The following is an 8,793-nucleotide window of genomic DNA, read 5'->3' on the forward strand; positions in this document are numbered from 1 at the left end:
AGGGGAAGGGCCCAGCCCATTGTGGGTGGTGCCACCCCTGGGCTGGTAGACCTGAGTTCTATAAGAAAGCAGGCTGAGCAAGCCAGGGGAAACAAGCCAGTAAGTGACATCCCTCCATGGCCTCTGCATCAGCTCCTGCTTCCTGACCTGCTTGGGTTCCAGTCCTGACTTCCTTTGGTGATAAACAGCAGTGTGGAAGTGTAAGCTGAATAAACCCTTTCCTCCCCAACTTTCTTCTTGGTCATGATAATTTGTGCAGGAATAGAAACCCTGACTAAGATAGATGCTAAAAAAGCCTTAGGCAAAATTGAACACACCTTCATGTTAAAAGTCTTGAAGAGATCAGGAATTCAAGCCCCATACCTAAGCATAATAAAAACAATATATAGCAAACCAATAGCCAATATTAAATTAAACAAAGAGAAACTTGAAGCAATTCCACTAAAATCAGGGACAAGACAAGGCTGCCCACTTTCTTCATATCTCTTCAATATAGTACTCAAAGTTCTAGCTAGAGCCATAAGACAGCAAAAGGAGAACAAGGGATATACATTGGCAAAGAAGAAGTCAGGGTATCACTATTTTTAGATTATATGATAGCATACATAAATAACTCCCAAAATTCTACCAGAGCATTTCTACAGCTGGTAAACAACTTCAGCAATGTGGGTGGATATACAACCAACTCAGTCGCCTTTCTTTATACAGATGATAACCAGGTTGAGAAAGAAAATAGGGAAACAATACCTTCACAATAGTCACAAATAATATAAAATATCTTGGAATAACTCTAACCAAACAAGTGAAAGATCTGTATGACAAGAATTCCAAGTTTCTGAAGAAAGAAATTTAGGAAGACCTCAGAAGATGAAAAGCTCTCCCATGCTCACAGATTGGTAGGATTAACATAGTAAAAATGGCCAGCCTACCAAATCTATAGATTCAATGCAATCCCCATCAAAACTCCAAACAATTCTTTATAGACATGGAAAGAGCAATTCTCAATTTCATGTGGAAAAAGAAAAACAAACAAACAAAAAACCCAGGATAGTGAAGATAATTCTTAACAATAAAAGAACGTCTGGGGGAACCACCATCCCTGACTTCAGGTTGTATTACAGAGCAATAGTGATTAAAAACTGCATGGTATTAATACAGAGACAGACAGGTAAATCAATGGAATAAAATGGAGACTCAGAAATTAGTTCCCACACTTATGGACACTTGATCTTTGACAAAGAGACCAAAAACGTATAGTAGAAAATAGAAAGCACCTTCAATAAATGGTGCTGGTCTAACTGGGAGTCTGTATGTAGAAAAATGAAAACAGATTCAAACTTGTCACCTTACACAAATCTCGAGTCCAAGTGGATCAAGGACCTCAACATAAAACCAGATACATTAAATTGAATAGAAGCAAAAGTGGGAAAGAGCCTCGAACTTCTGGTACAGGGGAAAATTTCTTGAAAATTTCTCCAATGGCTCAGACTCTAAAAATCAACGATTGATAAATGGGATCTCATGAAACCAAAAGCTGTAAGGCAAAAAGCACAGTCAATAGGACAAATTAGCAACCTACAGATTGGGGGGAAAATTACCCCACAATTGATAGGGGGTAATATGCAAAATATATAAAGAACTCAAGAAGCAAACCTCCAATAAAAACCCGACAACATAATCAAAAAATGGGGTATAGAAATAAACAGAGAATTCACAACAGAAGGATATTTGAATGGGCAAGAAGCACCTAAGGAATGTTCAAAGTCCTTATCAGTGAAATGAGAATCAAAATGACCTTGACACCAACCAGAATGGCTTAAGATAAAAAACTCAGGCATCTGCCTCTGTTTTCCATCACTGTGCTGAGAGCTGGTCCTGAAGCTGAGGGACGTTCTCTGCTGAAGGTTTTGTTTCTTCTGGCTCTTTTGTGTTCCCTTATCACTAGCAAGGCAGCTACTGTTATCAAGGCAGACCCCCGTGCCTCTGTTCCTGTGTGAAACGGAAGGAAGCTGTTACAACTTGCTCTTGCAAGTACTTACCAGGATGTACTTGCAAGCAATCTAAATTTGAATGGTTTAGATGTGAAGCTCCAATGCTTTGTTGGTTATTCTTGATTTATAAATGATTGGTGTGACTCCATTATGAATGCTCACATCTGTTTACTTGAGTCTGGAATCCCCCCTTGGATACTCCAATGGATATTCATTGTTCATTCTTTGCCTGTCTGACCCTTTCTCCTTTTCTGGGTTTAGCTCAGTTGTTTGTATTCATAGGAAACCTTTGAGGTCTCAGTATGTAAACAGGCATCTCATTTCTGCTCCTGCATAACTGAGCATAGTATAATAAAACCATTCACTCATTCGTAGGTTCAGAAAATAGTTACGGCACACCTACATTTATTAACCTTGCACCATAAGCTTCAACAAGTCAGAGCTGTCATAAAATATCCCTCTATAAATGTCTTTTTATTCAGCTAAAATATATGCAAACATTACTTTTGGTTTTAGGGAAAGGCTTTCTGGGTTACTATGAACAAAATTATGTTAGTATTATTTATGTGTGGGATTGCTGTAATTACAATTACAGAATTACTTGTAGATGGTGTCTAAGAGCCCAATTGTCCGAGTCCAATCTTTGATTCTGTGTTTGCTGGCTGTGTGACATCTGGTAGATTGTCTAACCTCCTTATGTAAGATGGAATTTACCGCCATACTTGATCTATGATGTCACTGGGATGTTGAGTAAGGAAGTGCAGGAGATAGCTCAGTTGGTAATGTGCCTGCCATGCAAACATGAAGACATGAAGTCAGATCTCCAGTAAAAGCCAGGCATGCTAGAATGTGTCTGTAACTCTCTGGGAGTAGAAGTAGGCAGGTGCCTAGAATGCACTGGTTGCTGACTTTAGCCAGTCAGTAAGCTGTGAGCTCTGGGTTCAGCAAGAGACTCCTGCTTTAAAACAAAACACAGACAAAGTGATGGCTAGCCACCGAAGAAGACAGTTGACGTTGACCTCTGACCTCCATATGCACCCCTCCCTCACATGCGTGTGCATATGTGTGTGTGTGTGTGTGTGTGTCACACAAGGAGGTACAAGAGAGTGCCATATCAAATTACTTATTTGGGTTTGCTTTCTCAGTTTTATCCTTGAAAATACTTTTCAAATATTAATGTTCATACAAATCACTCAGAGCTTGCTACAGTGCAGTTTCTGGCTCTCCAGGTCTCGTTTAGGGCCTGAAATTCTGCATTTCTAACATATTCCTGGAGGATTTGAATGCTCTAATTCACAGACCACATCTAGCCGAGAGCATCATGCCTTACAAGCATTAGAGTTCCTGGGATGGCTTGTCCCAACAGGATTTCTGGGTCCTGCACTGGGAATGCCTGCTTCAGCAGGTGGAGGGGGTGGTAGGTAATCTCTATTTCTAACAAGCTCCTAGGTAATAATGGTACTTCTGGGCTAGCAACCTGTATTTTAAGAACCGCTGATTTAGAAAACAGATGATTATTTTACTTGGAGAATAAATTACTTTGCTATGCTACAGAAAACAGAGTCTGGGAGCTTGCAAGTTTCCAACATTTAGATTTTCGTTCTGGCATCTAAACATAAAAGTTAACGTTGCATTTAATGACATGCTCTGACATGTCCCTATAGGCTTTGCACTGGCCAAGGCTTGCCTAGCTGGAGTAACAATCTAATCTTCCCTGGAGCTCCTGGCCAGGATTTCTGAGACCAGTGAGATCATGGCTCCGGAGGAGATATGCTCCCTCTCAAATGAAGATGAAAATGAGGAAACCATTTTAGGAGCTTCTCATTAGGCATAGGGGATGCTGACTCGTGATTTGTTAGATATTTTTATACTCATGTGTGGATGGTATAATTCTGCATGCACATATGTATGCAAGATGTGTTCTTCTGTGCCTGTGCATGCGAGGGTCAGAGGTCAACGTTGGATGCCTTTCCTCTATTGCTCTCCACCTTATGTTCGATGCAGGGTTTCTCACTGAACCTGGAGCTCCATATTTCTGCTTGATTGGCTTCACCTGTCTGCCAATCCCACTGGGGTTATAGCATGCTGCTGTGCCTGGCTTCTTGTGTGGTTCTGGGGCTCTGAAACCAAGTTCTCAGGCTTGTTTAGCAAGAACGTTACTCACTGAACCATCTCCTCAGTCCTACTTGGATATTTTTTTCTTGGACTTAATCCATTTCTGGGTTGGTACAAAAATACTTGTAGGATAGCATGGGTTACATGAATCCTTAAGGGTTTAACTCACAGCAATTATTTTTAAAAGTGTGTCTGTGTGTGTGTGTGTGTGTGTGTGTGTTTAACTTATCCATAAGTAAGGAAAATATGAGAAGAGGCAATAACAAAATATGGGCAAGAGCATCTTCCCAGGCTCATACATGGAGAGCTGTCAGTAGAATGTTCTGAAAGATGAGTTGCCCTCTTACAAGCAGTCCAGCCAAGCAGTCTCATTTAGAAACATGAATGTCCATAAAACAAAATCAGATTGGCTTATCCTGGAAATGGATAAACTGTCTACATTTGCCGTTTATTACTGTGCTGGCATGAGTGAGTTATATGCTCAACTACTTAAAGTCTTGGTCTTCAGTTGGTTGAACCATCTGGGAAGGATTAGGGGGTGTGGCCTTGTTGGAGTAGGTGTGTCACTGGGGGTAGCTTTGAAGTTTCCAAAGACTTGAGACATCTCCAGTGTGCTCTTTGTTTTCTGTTTGAAGATCCAGATGTGACCTCTCAGTTATCACATCCTCTCTCTGATCTGCCATCATGGAACCTAGACTCTTGGAAACAGTAGGCCCAAAATGAAACACTTTATTTTTTTTTTTAACATTGTTTCAGGCATGTCTTACCACAACAGACAAGTAACTAAGATATTTACTCTCTCTTCTAATGAGGTCAGCATGCAATAGTCTGGGAGTGAGTTCAAGAGTGGTCCTACTACAACAATGTCTATAATTGTAAGAAAGATAAGAATTTATATGAGTGAAGTAGCTTTTGCTCCAGTATGGTGTGCAGAAGTGATGGAGTCAAACGACCACGTGACTAAAACCAAAATCTACTGAAATTAGAAGTCAAAAGAAACCTTTCTCTCTTCTTCTTCTTCTTCTTCTTCTTCTTCTTCTTCTTCTTCTTCTTCTTCTTCTTCTTCTTCTTCTTCTTCTTCTTCTTCTTCTTCATTTTCTTCTTCTTCTTCTTTTTGCTATAGCAACAACAAACTCTTCCCCCCCACACCCATCAAAGCATTTAGAACCATATACTTACTGTACTAAACCTAGAATTAGGTTTCCACTTAACGTGCTTTCTAAAAAAAAAAAAAAAAAAAATTAAGGATTGTTTCCCCTCAAATCAGTGATGGTAACTCAGAGAAATAGAAACGAAACTTATGAAAGAGCTGTGCATTCTTTCTTGTGACAGGAAAGGCCAATGGTTACAGTTTCAGATTCTTTTCCTATTGCCATGACTGAATGCCTGAGAAAAACAAGCAAGGAAGGGTTTCTCTGGTCTCACAGTTTGAGGTGAGGAATTCATGGTGGTGCTGCTACACTGAATCTGTTGTAAGGAAGCAGAGGTGGGATCAGTGGGACTCAAGTTTTCTCTTTTCATTCGGTCTGGGACACCAGTCCAGAGACGGATGCTGCCTACATTCAGGTGGAGCCTTTCCATCTCATTAACCCAATCTACAACTCCCCACAGACACATCTACTGGTTTGTTTGCTGGGAAATTCTAGGAATGGTAATAACCAATATCAGCCACACATTACTCTGTTGATTTTCAGATTTCTCTGTCCCGATCCACCTAAGAGCCAAAGCAACGTTGGTTTTTGTCCAGATGGCAAACTTTACTACCGGCTCCACCTGCACATTCCTAAGCTGTAATTCAAGGCTGGCTATAGTTGAAGACTTGAAACGTCCAAAAGCTTCAACTTTGTAGCCATCACTGTGAATCGTTTCCTGATAGCTTGCAGAATCCTGTAGATGAGTTACAGTAAGAAAGTTGGTTCTTGGGGTTGGAGAGATGGCTCAGTGGTTAAGAGCACTGACTGCTCTTCCAGAGGTCCTGAGTTCAAATCCCAGCAACCACATGGTGGCTCACAACTATCTGTGATGGGATCTGATGCCCTCTTCTGGTGTGTCTGAAGACAGCTACAGTGTACACATATATAAAATAAATCTTAAAAAAAGAAAGTTTGTCTAGATTGTCACTAACAAAGAGGAGTCAGATTTATTCCTTTTCTTAGTTTATTTTCTCATACTACTTACCTTCTGCAGCAACTTCATTCAAATGTCTAGATCAAGTACATTGTTTTGTAAGGTATGAGATATTGTCACATATTTGAGACATTGGCAGACATATTTTTGGTATCTCCTTCTTTCTATTTGGTTCACTGGTAAACCATTTGAAAACAATAAACAAACAAGCACAAAACGAATTTGCTGAATTTTCTAGCCTCATGAGGTTCCAGAGCCTTACAAGACTGCAGGAGGGAAGCTTCTGGTGGTGTGTGTAGGCTGACAATTGGCTGAATGCTATCCAAGTTGTTTTCAACCTGCAGTTGGTGTATCAGCCACTTTCTAATTACCTCGATAAGACACCATAGTGACAGTCACGATCACAGTCATGGTGGTAGAAGAAAGCCTTTATTCTGACTTCCTGTTTTACAGGGTCAAAGTCCGTGGTAGCGGAATGGGGGCAGCTGGTAGCAGGCATGGCAGGAAGTTGAAGAATCACATCTTGGACTACAAGCATGAAGCAGAGAGTAAACTGGAAATAGCTTGAGTCCTTATATTTTTAAAGCCATCCACAGTGTCTGACTTGCTCCAAAAAGTCTATATCTCTTAAGTCTCCTCAAACAGTGACATCACCTGGGGACCATAAGTGTTCATGACACTACAGGTGGAATATTGTTAGGAAGAGGAATCTTTGTAACTAGGAGAGATGGCTCAGTTGGTGAAGTACTCACTGCACAAGCATGAAGACCTATAATCCCAGTTCTGGGGGCAGAGACAGGGGGATTGCTGAGACTTGCTGCTCAGCTCTATGCTAGCCAAACAGTCAGCTCCAGGTTAGGTGAAAGACCCTGTCTAAAAAGGTGGAGAGGCAAATAAGGAAAATAACTGCTGCCAATCTCTGACCTGCGCACACATGTACACATGCAGGAACATGTATACACACATAAAGATCATGTATACATACCAACACACATATACACGAACATGTATACACACAGAGAAATCTTACAGAAATTAATTTGGTCTCTAATCAACCAATGATGCTTGGTTAATCAATTGTACCTTGTAGACATGCACATGTGCAATTTCCTGTTTTGTAGTAATGTAGTAAGAATTTTGGTTTGATTTTCAAGCAAACAGAATGTGTCAGAACTGATACTGAAGTCTGGGACATTTAGAAACTTTCTCCCTGCTACCTTCAACTTAAGAGCTAATAAGGTAGCATTTATCCCTGAAACTTGAGATATTTCACCTTAAAGAAACTAAGAGCTTTTGGGCAGGGGGAGCATTTCCTAGGCAGTCAACCTCATCAAGATGAAACTGCACATTTCCTTCTCAGCTACCAGCTGTCAGAAGCTCATTGAAATGGACAATGGACACACACTTTGTGCTTTCTGTGAAAAGTAGCTGACGATGCTCTTGGTGAAGACCGGAAGGGTTCCGTGGTCCGAATCAGTGGTGGGAACCACAGGCAAGGTTTCCCCATGAAGCAAGATGTCTTGACCCCTGGTAGAATGCAGCTGCTATTAAGTAAGGGGCATTCTTTTTACAGACCAAGGAGAATTGGAGCAAAGACACGCACATCTGCTCAAAGGTGCATTGTAGATGCCAATCTGAGTTTCTCAATTCCATTATTAGAAAAAAAGAAGGGTGGGGTGAGAGGAATATTTCTTTATGGACGAATATCACTGAGCCTCAGCCATTAGGGCCCAAGTGCGCTAGCAAAATCTGACAGCTCTTCAATCTCTCTAAAGAAGATGATGTCCACCAATACACTGCCAGAAAACTCTGAAACAAAGAAGGTGAGAAGCCCAGGACCAGAGCCCCAAGATTTTGTCACTCCACCCGTCCTGCAACCCAGATGCTGACATATTGCTCTGAAGAAACAATTCATTAAAAAAAAAATAAGAAGGAAGCTGCAGGGTGCACTAAACTTTCCACCAAGAGGACAACAGAAGCCAAAGCCAAATGCCAGAAACAGATTGCCTGGAGACATAGGCTGTCCTCTCTGGGAGCTGTGACTTCTGAGTTGGAGTCCAGTCAAAAATAAATTTTTATGAAGAACAAATAAATGGTCAACCTTTGAAGAAAGAAAGAAAGAGAGGAAAAAAGGAAGGAAGGAAGGAAAGAAGAAAGGAAGGAAAGAAGTAAGTAAAAAAGAAAGGAAGGAAGAAAGAATGGAAGAAAGAATGGAAGAAAGACAATTCTTATTTTCAGTTGGAATAAAAAACCAAAAGGAAACTTTAGGATATTTCATTTCTGTTACTTTTTGTAATTGATATAACGTATAGCAGTTTATCATAACTGCAACTGAAAACAGATTTCTAATACCTAAGAAAATATTTTCTTTTGGTAGTCATTTTATTCATTGTTTTCCCTCCCAAAATCAGGTTTTGCCTTGTAGCCTAGGCTAGTCTTAAATATATCATACTGCCCAGGCTGGCTCTCAAACTCACAGCAATCCTCCTGCTTCAGTTCCTGAGTGCCAGGATTACAAACTTTCATACCCAGATCATCCCATGTGTAGGAAACCTTAAGC

The 8,793-nt window shown here is 40.6% G+C and overlaps 1 pseudogene across 1 annotated transcript; it reads left to right on the top strand.

The window, feature by feature from the left end:
* Positions 1-7,568: 7,568 nt before the first annotated feature.
* LOC308433444 (small ribosomal subunit protein eS6-like) lies at positions 7,569-8,304 on the top strand (annotated as a pseudogene). Its single transcript has one exon. The product of its transcript is annotated as a small ribosomal subunit protein eS6-like (transcript).
* Positions 8,305-8,793: the final 489 nt, after the last annotated feature.

The sequence above is a fragment of the Micromys minutus genome (assembly GCF_963924665.1).
Source record: "Micromys minutus genome assembly, chromosome: 19".
Classification (NCBI taxonomy): domain Eukaryota; kingdom Metazoa; phylum Chordata; class Mammalia; order Rodentia; family Muridae; genus Micromys; species Micromys minutus.